The sequence below is a fragment of the Oreochromis aureus genome, linkage group 11, assembly GCF_013358895.1.
Source record: "Oreochromis aureus strain Israel breed Guangdong linkage group 11, ZZ_aureus, whole genome shotgun sequence".
Classification (NCBI taxonomy): domain Eukaryota; kingdom Metazoa; phylum Chordata; class Actinopteri; order Cichliformes; family Cichlidae; genus Oreochromis; species Oreochromis aureus.
The window spans coordinates 5,981,838-5,998,659 of record NC_052952.1 but is presented as its reverse complement, the minus strand read 5'-3'; the positions used below and the strand labels follow the sequence as shown (position 1 = coordinate 5,998,659).

Here is a 16,822-nt window from a genome sequence, read left to right as displayed (position 1 = left end):
CTCTGCCTTCCCCCACTGTTCCACCGCAATGGAAAGCAGGTGTCCGACCCTGGTCTGGGGACAGAATTGAATTAATGTGCAAAAACAAATGACTCCATCAGCAGTGTCTACAAGGGCCACAGTGACAGGCCTGCAGCCTTGTACAGCCCAATGCTGAGCCCGCTGTCACCCGACACTGGCCAGCCAGACTAATATCCATACCTATTACATGAGGATTCATGGAAAAACAGCCTGGGCTAAAGGTGAAGATGGGAAAGGAGGGAAATGAGAAGAATGGACGTTAGGCAGGACAAAGTTGTATTCTTGAAATCACCTAAAGATCTCATTTAGCTGGTTATGGTCTGTTTGTCTGTATTGAACATCCAAAAAATGGAGCGTGTTAGTCCTCTCGATCTGCAAGGCTTTGAGGAAATGTTTTGTCTAATTGGAAGCGACGGTAGTCAATACACAGGCGGGATCCCGCCCTAGAATGACATGCCCAACTCTAATACTGTCTCCAATTTCAGGATTACCCTGATAATAACTGAGGCAGCCATTTCCAACATACACACATGCACATTCGACAGGCACACAATACACACAGGCAGGTCTGGCATTGACATTGTGTAGCAGGGCACACAGAGTAAATGTCTCAAATCATTAACTGCATTGCCTCCAATGAGGCTCTCTTGGCAGGGTGCTCATGAGAACCATCTAGAGGAGCTGTAAAAATGACAAAGTCAATATTGAAGATGACTGCAATTACAGGCTTTCAGGGGACCAAGGAGTCATTGGTCTTCCTGGGAAGTGTGGCCACATTTATGCCGTGAAGTCTTCTCTTTATTTTGTGAGTTATAGGGGCTTAACCAGTACTTTGTGCTTGCCTTAAAATTTATCTAAAGTATTTTTAATCACCCTAAATTACGTGCCTAGTGTCACCTTTGCAGTTCCTTATTGTCAACTGTCTTGTCATTCTACAGTCACGCGGTTAAAGTTTGTGCTCCACACAGTGAATACCATTCACATAAATAGTCAGCTATCAGCGGTAAGATCTAGAATGCAGGATGGCTATATTTACATATGTTTCCCTTCTGTTTCCAGGCAACCAAGGGCTTTCCCCCATGACGAACGCAAGTTTCAAGTGCCCCAGCAGTCACCCATCCTTGCTCCTTTTCAGCCCCACCACTACCACAACTACCACTAACCCCTGGTAATCTTATCATGTCCCATCATTATACCCCTCTCCCCCGGAAAAAAGCAGCCAGCCAGAACTGACGTCCCTGAGACTCCCTTGCCCTTAACTCGCCCTCTCAAAACTCTTTTCAATCATTTGGTGATTTGTAACAACTCTACGCCGTCCCCGTACACCCACCCCTCACGGCTGCCGGAGTTTAGACTCAACTTTCTGTCACTTCATACCAGCCGGAGGGAGCAGATGGGTTCGGATGGAGGCCACAGAATCCGACAATGCCCGAGCCAACAGCCAGACTTTGATATTAGGGATTAAGCTCCCGTCGGGATGGCACAACATGGCGAGTCAAAGTGAGGCGAGGCGGCCCCATAATTTCAGCCCCCTAATTTGTGAAAAAATTTGTGGAATGACATCAGCAGCTATCAAAACAAGAGTGTGTGGGGGGTGGGGGGGAAAGGAGGGTGTACTAGGGAATCTCGCTGGCTGATTGAGTTGGGGCGTGGTGGTGGTGAAGTGCTTTAATGTTGGGGTCTATTGGTGCTGCAGTCTAGCCAGTGCAGACAGACATGGGAGCTAAAGGATAGATGGGGATCAAATGGGCTGGGGTGGGGTGGGGACACCTCTTTCTCCTTCACCCCAGTAAATACCAGTGGCCCACTATGTGGGGGATGCCAGAGTTTCAAAGTGAGGAGGGGCTCAGGGGCATTATCAGCTCTGATAACATTATCTGGGAGCAAAGAGGGAACACGCTGGGTTGTGATTTATAGAGGCTGGAAAGGGTGGACCGCGGTGCTGGCCACTGTGTTACGTACACAGACCCGTCTGCATTTCCAGACTCTCACACTGTCCAAATATATCAGCATTCTCAAATACACAACAGACAGGCAAATTGTTCGTCATACACCCTCGGCCCAGTGAGTTCATCTGTTGAGTTCAGCCATAGATCCAGCGGGATCTGTTGACAGGACATCAGCAAGCCAGTTTTAAAGGTGCCGTTCACTTTGAGCCACTAAGCAGTTAATCAGCACAAATTTTTTTAGCAGTAAAGTTTCATTTGTTTATAATAAAATATACTAATATACTGTAGTTTTGCAGTAAAATTTGAAGTTTTAATTATAAATATAAAACAGTTACAAGGGAAGAAATCCAATGTGGAAATTCTGAGCTTTTTCTTAAAATGAGTTTCTCACTGTGGAGTACTTTTAATAGTATTGGCAATAAGAAGTGTTTACAAAAGCGAGGGTTTGATGGATTACCGAGCTACCATGCTTTCATTTCTCTGAGTTACCCCTACTATCTCTCATCGCTAAATTTATGACCTCCCTAAGAGGTCGCCAACAGGGTTACACATTTGGCATTCCCAGCAATAAAGAAGTAGAAGGAATGAGAGAGAGAGAGAGAAAAAGAGTGAATAGTAGGTAAGGGAGTGCGGAAGAATGAGGGAGAGGGAGAGATAACAAGTGGGGGAGAAGTGCTGATGGCTATAGGTCAAATGCCTGAAAGCAGCAGTCAATAAAATGATAAGAAATTGCCCTAAGTGTGCGCTATATATCACAGCACTAGTCCTTCTCTAAGTGCCATGTTTTGACTATTGATGGAAGTTGTCTACTTAGAGGGCAGGTGTTTTTCAGTGTGAGTGAATAAAGTTGCTTTCATCCCACCAAATGCTGCGATTGTTCTGGTTCTGCTTTTCACCTAAACTAAGGATCTCATATCAATCTAACCAAAGAAGAATCAGCTCTGTCTGACTCACTTCTGCTGAAAGAGAAATGAGGGCTGCAGTGGAATCCAGTCGGAGTCTAATGTAAATAACAGAGCAATCTATTTAAAAAACAGAGAGATTTATTAGTGCATTTAAACTGCAGCGTAGAAAACGAAAAAAAGAACCTGCCGGGAAATGCTCTTTCCCTAAACCCCAACATCCATACATACCTACAGAAGGAGCAGGGGCACAACTGTTTGGCTTTCATTTCAAAACACTCTCAAAGCCCTCAAAGCCTTCTAATCACTGACTTACATCAAACATTCATCAGTCTGGCTTAATTACCCCAAATCAACTGGGGCTAAACTACATTTCTGCGCTGTGCGCGGTGGAATTCACTTTCCAGATTGGGGCAAAGTACTTTAAATATCAACAAAACACCACACAAACTGTCAGACCAAATTAGCTTCTTAGCTCACTCTTTGTTTGGGCTTGTTCCAATATTTAATATTCATCAAAAACACCACAATTAATTTCTTCAGTCTAATCATCCTCATCAGCAAATACTCAGAGCTGTATTCTGTTGGCGAAACCATTCCCACAGCACAAACAAAGGCATTACAGCGGGGGTGTTTTGAGGGGAGGACTACACCACGCTTATCGCTACCGTGACTTACACAAACCCCATGGTTGCTGCCTTAAGCACACCAGATCTACATGTGATTTCATTAAAAAGTTTTTTTTCAATGACACAATATGGTTATTTTAAGCTCCCAGCACTGGACGGGGTTAGCTGTGCTGTGTGTCGGCCCTCAACTTGAAACTGCACAGTAATTTTAGATAAAGAGAGAGAGAGAGAGGACCCTGAGGGGTAATGGATATCTCAGTGTGGTATCAGTTGTTTTTATGTGACCAACTACATCACAGCTTAACAGATGTTCACCTCTCAGTTAGTTGATGTTCTATAGGATGTGTCCAGGCTACAAAGGAAGAACTGGGACTCTGAGGTATGTCAGCTGCACACATCATTAATAAACATGATTGATGATCCAGTCGCTAGGTCCTAAAGTGAATTAATTTATTACTGTCATCTCGCCCAACCACTCAACCCTCAGCTGAGCCACCCACACATAGCCAGACCTCACTTGAGCATACACATCCTCCCACACACACACACACACACACACACACACACACACTTGAGTTTGCAAAAGCCGAGCATCAATTTATTTTTCACCAGGACCTTTCTTCAACAACTTTACACCAAATTTGTCAGCCTGCAGCTCCAGCATCCTGAAGATCCACCAAGGGACTTTGAGAATCTTGAAGCTTGAAGTCAGGCAGCCAAAAAGAAAAATACAGATGACACCGGGGCATGGGAGAGACACACACATGCCCTGTAAGAGACAAGGAAAAGACAGAAAAAAAGCACAGGAAAAATATGAACCCTTGGTGCCTGAGGTCCCAGGCAAATAAACACTTTCCAGTTCGATCCCTCTGCCTCCATCGTACTGTAAATCTGGTGAAGAAATTTAAAAGGGTGGGGTATGTGTGAGTTTGGCGGTGTGTGTGTGTGTGCTTATGTGTCTAATATTTCTACCGTGACTGAGATCCAGGAAACTGCTCCATCTGCTACCAATGTAACCACTTCCATTAAATTTCCTCCCACAAAAGGGCATCACAGAGAGCCCATCACTTCTGAGTCTTTATCTTTGGCCTGCTTAAAGGTTCTCTGGAGGCGGGCCCCCAACTCCACCTAGCTGCACTCGCCAACATGTACCTCCATCAATCAGATAAAAACCTATTTATGCTGTGCACAAACACTAGGTTCAGCAGAGCACCATGTGTCAGGGAACACACTTGTGAGCAAGCAACACACACACACACACACACACACACACACACACACACACACACACACACTGACTCAATGAACAAGAAAAACACTCCAGAGAGACCTGGGACATAGTAATAAGATAAGGTTCTCTGCTACTTGTAATGCTGAAAAATTGACCTCAGATTGCTACATACTGGATTCATCAGTTTTAGGACTCTTGTCGGTGGATACTGGAAAAATTGAGGAAGCTAATATACAATGTACAAGGGCCAAAGAAGCATCTGTAGACTGCTACACCATTTTTAAAAACAGGGTCACAGCCTTGACTTCAGACCAAACCACCCTCACTGCAATTTTCTAATTTCAAAAAATAGATTTTCATCTTGAAGACCTGAGATTTAATCCAAACCTACTTTGTTGCTGACACATCTGATTCTGCTGTGTTAAAGGGGAACACTGGGTGAGCAATGACAAATAAACATCACTCACGATCACAGACCCAGACTGAAGAGGCCATGACAGGCTCTCCTTCCTGCCTCTCTCAAATGTATTCGCCTCCCCATTGGAAAGAAAAACAGGCTGAGGGTGAGGTCCGGCTGGTGTCGGTGGCCTCGGGAGGTCTAGCTAGCTTGGTGACTATACAGCACCAACACTACCTCCTAACATCTGTGGAGAGTCAGAAGGGAAAGTGAACTGGAAGGAAGAGGGAAGACGATGTGAAACGGGAGAGAACAGACGAGATGAGATTTGATCATATATCAGATCATATATTGAGGATTAATTTGTTAATGTAGAAAAAATACAATAAAACATAATAGCACAAATGGAACAAATAAACATTAGGCTTAAACTCCCTTTGGCCTTGTCTTAGCCTCTGACTGTAGTGCAGACACCTCTGAAGAATGTCATCCATGTGCGAGGGTGGGCGAGCGAGGCAAAGCCAGGCCGGGATGGAGAGACGACTGAGCAGCGGAGACTGAAATAGAAGAGGCATTTAAACAAGTTAACTAATCAGCGCTCATTATAGATGATGTCTAGCCAGAACACAAACAGAGGCTCAACGAAGGCTCAGGGTGAACTGACTCCACGACAACTGAGCGACAGAGGTTGTTAGCTGAGCTGAGCTCAAGCTTCACCCTGAAAAAAGTTAAACAGTGTAGGAAAATGCCGTGTAATGCAGAATGATTTAAGTGCTTGCCCAATGCATGCAGGCCTCCTTAAAATATAATGGCAAAATAAAATATTTTTGTAAAATCCCGTCTCAAAGGTCAAATACGCAGCAATTTTCTTTAAAAAAAATGCTAACCGAAAAAAAAAAGCAATCTGCATCAATCATCTTGCATTATATGCCAGAAGCGGCGGTACATCTATCTTCAGAGGCCCTTGGCTTCAGCACGTATTTTCATATTTTTCTTCTTATTTCGCTGTGTTCAGGATGTGGGCAGAGCTGTGGGCATGTTTCTGTTTTACAACACAACCGCTGCAAAACAATTCCAAAATAAATGAGAAATAAAAAAAGATTTTCTTTGTTCTTGCTAATATCCTTTCATCTCTTAATTCTATGCATAATTCACTCAAGCACCACTGCTGTTAATGAGCCAGAGACGAAGGTCCAAGTTTGAATTTTGTGTTGGTAAGTATTAATCAACAATTGCTGCATATTTTACCTTCAACTCGCTGTCGTATTTCATGCTCTTGAACGAGTGATGTTTCAGTCTGCCCTTTAGTTATTGACTTAGGATCTGAGGATAGAGGCAGTCAGTCATATAATCCTGAGAAGATGCTTACCTGCTTTGGTCATTTCTGAATTCGTGATTTGCTTCTACTAGTACAATCAGGTTGACATTTTGATTTTTAGTTAAGAAATATCTATATATGTAGCACTTAAGATTCCTGTATGATCTAGAATAGAGCATATGAATCCTAATGGTTAGTCATGCCCTGAATTTTATTCTTCCTCCCCTGTTAGAGGAGTAAAACATTTCTAGTTTCAAGTGAAATGAACCAACAACTAATCCACAGATGGTTGTCACATTTCATTTAAAATTGTTTATAATTTCTTCCCTATATTTTATTTTACTTTAGTTTGTGTGGCAAACTGCTGTATCTGTCCTATATCTAAATAAATAACATCGTACTAGTAAAAAGGAAATTCTTTATGTTTATTCTTTACAGGCACTGATGCTGTTAGCTAGTTAGAAATTGTCACACTAACTGGTCGAACCAATATGGTGAGAATGCTAATTATTACCCGCTAAACACACACGTTAGTGCTTCCAGGAAAAAAATCTAAGGTGCCTAAAGATGTTGTCTTGAAACTAACAGACTTATGAGTTCCACATTATATATTATTTAATGTATAACTTAAATTATTTTGCCAAGACTGTCATAGGATCACAGAAAAAATGATCTCCTGATACAGTTAGCAAAACAGTGGGGATTGTTGCGAATAATAGTCAATGAGCTCTGCTCCTAATACCCTTTGACCCCCACAGTGCTTGCTTCCTTATCACCAAAGATAGTTACCGATTTCCTAACAGCATTGGTAGCCAGCTATCAGGACCCTCAGATAGATAAAAAAAAAAATCACAAGTAATCCCTTCTTTTTTCAGCTTCCAGAAGATGGAGAATGGCACCAATAAACAGTTCACCTTTGTACTGTCACTCAATGTGATGGTGGTGATGGCACAGCAAAGATGAGAGAAGCAGAACATGCAATAAGGAGCGACACTCATTATTTACTCTACACAGGTCGATAAGGTGAACAGGGCAGAACTAGCCCCATTCTAAAAGCACATTTCTTTAAAGATTGATGTCAGAATAATAAATGAAAGATGGATGTGAAAGTCCACAGCAAAAAGGGAGAACGCCTTTGGTCATTGACTTACAAGGATTAGGGAGCGACTGTTTATTGACACAACAAGCCATCCTTATCACATCTCGATCGATATTATATCACTCCAGCTACATCTCAGAGTAGTTAAACAGGTGCACTTTACATTTTGAACCCTTTTGTGATCCGCTCGCACTTCCTGCAGGCCTCATTGCTCTAATGTATCTGTTAGATAATCTGTCATCAGCATCAGACCATCGGCCACTGAGGACACATAGTAGATGGTGACCGATACTCTGTCATCTATTATTGCTTTGGAGGCTGATGTGAAGGCCAGATAGCAGCCTTATCATTATCTTATCACAGGCATCTGCTGCACAGACGATCTGCTGCCCAGGGCTGCTGACAATCAGCTCATTTTTATGCTCCCAAAGCCTTTATGTTCTGAAAGGTTATAATGACAGCCATCATAACCAAGAGCTGAAGAGGTCATTGACCAATCATCTGAGAGAAAATGCAGAAATCCATCTCTCTTGCAAACACAATAGCACGCATTTACCCATAAGCTCTACAGACGCTGGTACGTAAACTGCATTTCTCTTGCGCATATGTCTCTCGTACAAGCAGAGATGCACAAGAGGGGGTCAGACAGTCAAGGTAAATCGATGGCTCCAGTCTGGAACAGAAGCTGCTTAGGATGTTATAAACTCCATCAACAGAAAAGTATACACGTAGAGCTGTTCTATAGCAGGAAGTACACATACATTATGTTTTTAGTGACCCAGTAAAATAACTGAAAGATGTGGAGAAGTACAAACATTTGTGGATTTGAACAAGACACTGAATAATCAAACTTTTTACAGAGACAGAAGGATGGATTTTTACAGAGTAAACACCATTTCATATACTTTATAGTCACGTATTTCCCTTTCACAATTAAATGCCTCAAGACAGTAAGAAAAAAAAATTTATACCATAACTAATTGAAATTTAAACATTGCTTTAATCCAGAAAAAGACCAAATTATTAGCTATATGTGAGAAGTCCTTAGATATTGTTAGAATTGAACATTTCTTTATAATACTATCCAGTCAGGTTGGTAAATAATAAACTCTTGTTGAGTGCCAATGAACTGCTGTTTGTGTGTCCAGGAACATTGTGACTACTTTTCTTTTAGTGGTGCTAATCTTATGACACTTATAAAAGAAACAGGCTGCAGTGAAGCAGCCCTTATTTTGAAGATATGGATGGACTCAAAGCCCCCTAATCAGGAAGCCAGAGTGAAAAAGAGGTTCAAAGTCACTTCAAGAAATCAATAGACAGTAGCTCTGATTGTGTTTATCTGGTTTGTGGCCTATCGACCATTAGATGGCACCACTGATGTTTTTCCCAATAAACAATAAAGGCTGATATGCAGCAGATAATGATAAAGACGTGGGACAAAGTCTATCCAGTCCAACAACAAATTTTGTGTTGTTGGACAATAAAAAAAGCAATGTGTCTTTGTGTACATCCATGAACCGTTTCACAAGGCAGTCAGCTGATAAGGCTGACAACACTGACACTCGTATATTGCCTAATATTGCTTCTGAACATGTAGATACATAGTTACTATCTACTTGAACTCTGCTTGAGGACAACTGAGCAAGATGTTTGATAAAAATGTGAGATATGATTAGTAACTACTATGCTGACGGTGCTGTATGGACTGAAAAGCATACAGGAATTTTTTTTTTTTATTGCATTTGCTCACAGCTGTAACACGTCTTGATAAAATGCCACTATCGTTTTCTCCTCAGTGCATCTGCTACAGTCTGTGCTTCCAAACTGTTTGTACAGCCACAGAACTTACAGGGTTGCTTGAGGTTAATAAAACTTTTTTTTTTTTTAGAAGACTTTTTCACATATTGGAACAATTTGGACTGCAAAGCCCAGATGGCGTTTAATTTTATTAAACAAGATTAATTTTCCACTCACGAGCTGACTGGCTAGAAGGCCGTTCTTGGTCCAACTATGACAGGTTGCAGTGTGTTCAGCTGGATTAGCCCTGGCATTTCATGCCACTCGTCTATGTCTTACATAAAGAGACACTGACACGGATTCGCTCTGACAAGTGCACATGTATAAAACAGAAATTTGTCTAAACTCATAAAAGATTTCCCTTTTTTTGTGAATAGACAAGGACAAACGTAAGCTTAATTATTAATGTTTATTAATAGTAAAGAAAAAGAATTGCTAGAGGTGAATTCCTTTAAATGCCTTTCTAATTTTCTGGAAGCAAAGATTAAAGTAAGTATGTTCAATATGCGTTTCCTTTTGCTATTAAAATTTTACTTATGTACTTACAGGACATTACAGGATACATTACTATCAGTCTGTGCTGAATGAAGTTCCTGACCACATTATAGGGATTATTCTTGACGATCAATAAATACTGTAAGCGTGCGGCTATCATTTTTGCTGGTGGTTTTAAAAGTATGCAAAAACTGGTATGTTCTATTATCCAAAAACGAATAAATCAAACTTTAGAACGAAAGGGGAAAAAATTCCAGCATTTCGAGATAGGAGTAGCTGATGATGTGCAGAGCCAAAGAAGTCATTGGTGTCTTGTTTTTCTGCACCTATAACTCGCCTATCATTAGAGGCCTCGGATGAGCTCCAAATAAAACAATCTTCCCACTGCCTGGAACGCATCTTAGGCTTTATTGTGAGCAAAGGTCTGCAGCAGCTGGCACTGAGAGGTCCAGTGCTGAAATAATCTTATCTGCCATCAGCTATAAATATTTGACAGAGAAGGGAGAGCGGGAGAGATGAGGATAGAGGAAAGGAGGAGGACGGCCGGGGGCGGTGAGGCGGCAGTGGGGTGTGAGAGGTGTCTGAAGGACCTTTAGCGAGTCTGGTGACAACTGTGCCTTGGAGATTTTTTTTTTTTTAACAAATTAAAGGCCGTTCTAAGCTGAGGATTTGCTGGTCTCTTTAAAGCAGAAACAGATTGAGATGCACTTTATGGGCATGTTTTTCGCTCTTGGCTGGCCATCTGAACTTGCACATGGCACAGACCGTACTTCCTTTATACTATGTTCCTCATCACCATCACAGCCTCATTCTTCTTCTGTATGGAAACACAGGTGGTACCACAAATAAACACTATAAAACTGTCTGGACAGCTTTTATGTTTGTACAGCACTCCCATAACACTCCTAATCAAAGGAAACAAGCACCAAAACACATTTCAGGTGGTCCAAGGGAATGTGTGTATGTGTATGTGTGAGTAGATTTTTGGTGGGGGTGGGGGTCATTCTATTCTTACATTCAACCACGTCAGATTTTTAAAAAAAATTCATTCCATATTACCTACCGTCTTGCTCTGTTTCCCTCTCCAGCTCATGGTCCAAACCCTCACACAAAAGGAGAAGATTATAGGAAGAGTGGAAAAACAAAACTAATTACTTGAGGTATTTCAACCAGCCAATGCTGCTTAAAATGTAATTACATGGGTTTAGAGCTCTGGCTGTGGCTGGGGTGGCTGCAAATCTCACACTGGCAGACCTGTTGCCAGTGTAAAATCTGACTGGTGAGAGGAAGACCTTTGTGCACTCGGCGTCATCCACGTCAGAGACAGAGTCTGACATTCTGGCGGAGACTTGAGAAAATGCACCGCTCTGACCTGACCTAATAGATTTCAGAACATAACTCAAAGCCAGTTAGCAAATTTTAGTTAGATGATTTCTTTTAAAGTGAAAGTGCTTGCTTGGCCTCATCCAAAACTAATAAAATTCACTTATAAAACTGGCTAAACAACAGGAAATATCTAGTTTGTTTAATTACAGAAAAGCTGAAGTGTTAAAACAACACTTTACCATTTTACAGGATGTTCCACGGAGGACTGTTTTTTGGCTAAGACCTGTAACTACCTGGGGTCACCACATTAAAAAACAAAAAGCCTCCTAAAAATGGAAGATGTTACACTTTTCCTTTTAATTAGCAGGCTTTAAAGGAGCTAGCAGGCTGATTATGTTACCACTGAGTTAGCTGTTTCTCCCTGTTCCCACTCTCTGTGCTAAGCTAAGCTAACCATCTGCTGACTGCTGCCTTTTAACAGACAGAAATAAAAGTGATACCAATTTAATAAAGTGAATAAGTGATTTAAATAATTCTCAATTTAACTTTAGGTTAAAGTGCATAATAATCTTGTGTTTACTGCTTTTGAGGCCTAATATACTGTGACATCTGTTTTCACATGTTTTAGTACAACTCCTTCATGCAAGTCTATAAAACCCTTAAAATAACCCCAAATTTGCTTTAAAAGCCAATTAAATTATTTAAATCTTTACCAACCTTTTCAAAAATATATTTCTAACATTTATAATGTAGATATATATATATTTTTTAAAAACACCACAACACAGGTAGCGACATTTTACAAGGAAATCTAGTCGTTTAATCACCAATTAACTACTGTAAACTGTTATCTTTGGGTGGATGCACCTTTGAACACTATCACAGGTGAAGAGACGCACACAAAGGGTGGTAAAGCCATAAAATTAGGGAAGCTATTTGAAAAAAGACAGATACCAGTCTGTATAAGGCAGAGGTGAAGGCCTTGCACAGAGGGAGCTGATAAGAGCAGCTCATCTTTCTTCAGATCACTGACAGTTGGAGGGGGCCTCTTTCTAGGTAGTTATCTGTGGCAGCTTTACTGTTTTCCAACCCTAATGATCAAAATGTAGCGAATAAATGCTGAAAATCATGACCTTAATTCGTGCGTGCAGTCATTTGTTTCTGACAACCATGAAACACTTGTCCAGAAAACAAGAGAACAATTCTGGGAAGTGGACTGAACCAATCCTCGTTCTATTTAGTCACCCTTCCTCTGATGAAAATGAAAAATATGTGGGGGTAAAAAAAGCCAACGAGGGATCTTGGAGTGGACTAATCCTTGCTGATGAGTGCCTCCCGGGCACCTTTAACCTACATTTATTTAATTAATCTTTAGGAGTAAAAGATCCAGACATCCACTGCAGCCCAAGCATAACCTCTTTTCTAAAAAGAGGTTATGCTTTTGCAACATGCAAGTAAATCCACAACCATAAACTACTGTTTATGTCCCGGCTGTAAAAGAAAGGTGTGTTTCCTCTGCCAGGTTTACTGCGTGTCCTTTGCTTTGCTTCCATCATTTCACAGGCTTTTATAAGACTGTCTGTAAAACGAATCAAATGCAAATGTTTGGGAATAAACGCAAACATGAGCCACTGTTCTTTCCATGAATACAGAGTTAATTATGCTCTTAAACTGAGGTATGCATTTCATGCTAGAGACGTTATCGTACGTGACATATGTGACCTGAATTTGCTCAAAACATGGGTTTCTTATGTGTGTCGGATCTGGATCAGTACTTGTTTTTAACTCTTAACACTCCCCAAATTCTAAACTAGAATAATAAATGGAATATAGTGTCCACATTTACATAGAGTAGCTTTCAGTAAATCATCTGCATCTCTTTTCTATCATTTTCCACTTGGCAACATGTGTGCAGGCTTAAATTAAACACGAGAAAAGAAAGAGGAAGTATGTTACCAGTTATTGGAAGTGACAAAGAAGCAAACCGCTCTTTTTCAGTCAGCTCCTGTCTCCACCGTAATGATGTATGCAGAGGGAAAATGCTCCAAAAGCAACAAAAATCAGTATTTAAAGTGTCACGGTTCTATTAGAATTGCATTAAAAACCTGTGTAAATATGCCAAGTCCCTCGACAGCCTCAGAAGTGCAGAACAGGACTTCCTCCTGGAGATTGTAGATGGAGTTTTGGAGGAGATGAAGCACACAGGCCGGGGGACTGGGAGGTGATTTAATACAGCTAGCATTTAGAACAACAAAGCACAGACAAAAGCAGCCACTTGGACTGTGCTTCAAAGACTAGTGTGTTAAACACTTGCAGAAAGACATTCTTTGGACTCGTGATCATTCGAAATAGCGGGAAAAAAGAATTAGGGAGGAAGTTGAGGAGGAGGAAGGCAGAAAAGAAAAAGAAGAAGAAGAAGCCAAATACACAAAACTGTCAACCTGACGATTCCACAGCAACATGAAAGGGAGGGAGAATTTCATTGAGTTTCGCTTTAATCTGCAGAGCCCATCTTCTCATTCCATCGGCCCACAGATACACGCTCCACTGTTGCTTTTTGAATTAACAATAATTCAACGCAGGTCAGCTGGTGTCCCGTGGCTGCAAATGACCTGGTACGCAGAGATGATCCGCTGACTCAGCAGCAAGAAAGAGCCCATCTTTAGCCAGAACTCTATTCTGTCTCTCATCAGGTGGCTCAACTCAGTTCCTGTACCAGATCTAAAACTCTGGCAGCCCATTTATAGGCCTGCTGGATTGGGGCTACTGGCACCAAGATCTAAGAGCCTGTACACAATATAATGTGAAATAATAAACTTCCTCAAAGTATCAGTTCTGTAAGTCAGAGCCAGTTTTGCATGTGGTTTAAGGAGGCTTTTGTTTAAGAAATTAATGGCAGATTGTTGGGGACACGTCATTATTAAAAGCAGATCAAACATATCTGCAGTTCTGTGTGTTTGAACTGTACTCGATTACAGTCGTACCTTGGACAACAGAGGGCACCAGCTGCATTCCCTCTGACTGTGTTACACAAAGATGGGGAAACACCAAATGTGCTGTACAAAGAAACAAATTAGTGGTTTGAATAAGGTTTTAGTAGGGAAAAAAAGAAACATAGGAAATAAAAAGACAATGCAATATTTTTTGTCTCCTACATCAAATGATGATGATTTCTTTTTAAAGAAAGAAAGAAAGTTTGTGGACTGAGCTGCCCTACAGCTCTCTCTGTCCAGGAGCTACAGTGGTATTGTATTTCTTTTCACAAAAATGTGATTTATTTGAATAAGGAGGAATAAAAGGCATCTTACACGTCTTCCAGTAAATCAGCCTTGGTTCTAAATGCTACTGTAGCGAGCATGCTGTGTTTTTCCTTCTAATTATTTTACCAGTCCCACTTGCTTGCTTTCTGAGTGATTAATCAAAGTTACGAAAAGCCAACCATCAACTGGGGCATGTTTCGCATTTCCTCCTGCTCATGGAGGATCTGTCCAGGGCTGGGCTGCTTGGCCTTATTACAAGTTAATTGAAACCTTGTTTAGAAATACCAAGGTCAACATTTCCAGCCATGTTATCCCAATTAGTCTGCAATGAATCCTTTTAAACGAGGGGTATTGAGTGGCTGACCCGATGTGCTACTTGAATTCCCGATGGGACACCCACATTCAGAGCCTGGGAATGAGAGAGGGTAGCTGGAGGGAGTGACACCAGCGAGAGTGATTCAAGGGAAGGAGGGTGCTGAGTCCTGCTGCTGCCGCCTTGCTTCGCTAGTTCCAGTATGACTTTACATGCATTGCCTTTGAGTGTAAAAGTTTTTGTAGCGCACATCTAGACAGATCTACACAGGTACTTTGATTACACAACATTTTCTTACAAATTACAATCCACTATAGGAACTATAGGGATTTGGCTGCTGGGGGAACCCCAGGATCATGAATAGCAGTGCAGCATAGGAAAAGGAATGATGGTATGTGAGCTATATGGCTGATTTCCTAAGACACTTAGTAAGCTAGTATAAAAGTAGAATTGAGCAAGTGAATCTCATCTGCTCCCTATCCTTGATGTAACCAGTCCAACATAGTGCCTCACTATAAATTTTCTCAGACTGACCCATTTAGCCTGCCTTAAATCACCTGGTATTTCCATGGAATCTATGAAAAACACAAAATTACCGTAGTATACTTCCACTGGTTTTATGAAATGTTTCACAAACACATAATTCAGCAAGACATCACGCACAGATCCAAAATCTAATTTAAAAATTTAGATCTTAATGTCGTAATTCATTTTATAATGTGTATAAAATGTAGTGTATAAAGTGTATAAAATTTGGCTTGCGGAAGAGTCTTTACCTTTCCTGTCCATTCTGCTCTTTTTACATCTTTTTCCATTTGTCGGTGTTGAGTATTAGCATTTTGTTCTCTCCCTGGGAAATCTTGCAGCTGTACATTTAGCCCACATTTTGTGACAAACTGCACAGAAGCAGCTTGTGTGTTTGCTGATATTTGTTCAGTTGCTTGGAAAGTCAAATTTGAATTTCTAGGCACTTAAAAAAAGTTACTTCCTTTATGCTCAATCCTTTTCTTTAGCTAGCTAGACCCAGAAGTACCACAACCACAACTTTACGTGTGCACTGTGAACGCATTACAGGGATGAGAAAAAAAAAGGTTTGTTGTGGCTGCAAGTTATTGCTGTGTCTTTATTTATAGCTGCAATTAATGCCAGACTGCAGGACATGAGAAATGAACTCATTCTGATTGACCTATCTACTGATTAACCTATCTATCAGATTTAATCACTCATTACCTGAAGGTGCCGTTCCAGATAGTTCCGGCCTACTTTAACCCCTGACTGTAGACGCTCCATCTACCCATGCATCCTTCCATTCTCTTCCACTTACCCAATTCCAAATCACAGTGGGATGGGAGTGGGGGGCTGGCACTCACTGAGATCAAATCATACCCATGTCAGCTCAGTCCTTGCATGTATGAGTCAGCTGCATAATCTGGAAAATCAATGTACAAAATAACCACTAAAATAACTGAAACAGTATTTGTTTACATGACCAAAGAGAACATAAGGCAATCGTGTGCCATAAAGGTTTTCATGCGGAGTTTTCTTCCAAGCAAAGGCAATATCGGCTGATTTCACTGATTAGAGAAGAGGAAAGAAGACAAAGTAATCATTGAAATCAGCTGTTCACAATGAAAAACAGCACCCTCGCAGCCTGCAGTGGCACATGATTGCACAACATTGTTACAGAGTGTGAAACAGGTTTCTGACATGTTGACCATATTCTTGTAACTAGAAACTTATCACATGAACTACAGGTCATGTCATACTGAATTTGTGGTGATTATGAGTTTATAATGCTATTTCCTTTACTCCTGAAAGCTCTGATTTCTCCCACTTGGGGCTCAAAAAATGGTAATGCCAGAAGAATTAAAAAAGACAGATGCTTCACAACAGCTAACATCTACATATCAGTGTTATTAAAACAATACTTCATGGATATAGTGTTTTATAGTTGGCACACTGTGATTTCTTTTATCAGAAACAACTTTGTGATAATGCGACCATTAAAGTTAATGTTCAAAGTCAATATGAGAATCCTTCCCATTTCTGCTATCCATCCAATATGATGAAAAAATTCAATATTAT

General features: G+C 40.9%; 1 long non-coding RNA gene across 1 annotated transcript; it reads right to left on the bottom strand.

Moving 5' to 3' along the window:
* Nucleotides 1–3,824: 3,824 nt before the first annotated feature.
* On the bottom strand, nt 3,825–16,256 carry LOC120442798. Its single transcript, XR_005614930.1, has 3 exons — nt 16,062–16,256; nt 5,200–5,686; nt 3,825–4,270 (listed from the first exon to the last, which is right to left on the bottom strand). It is a non-coding gene; the product is annotated as an uncharacterized LOC120442798 (long non-coding RNA).
* Between the last annotated feature and the right edge of the window lie 566 nt (nt 16,257–16,822).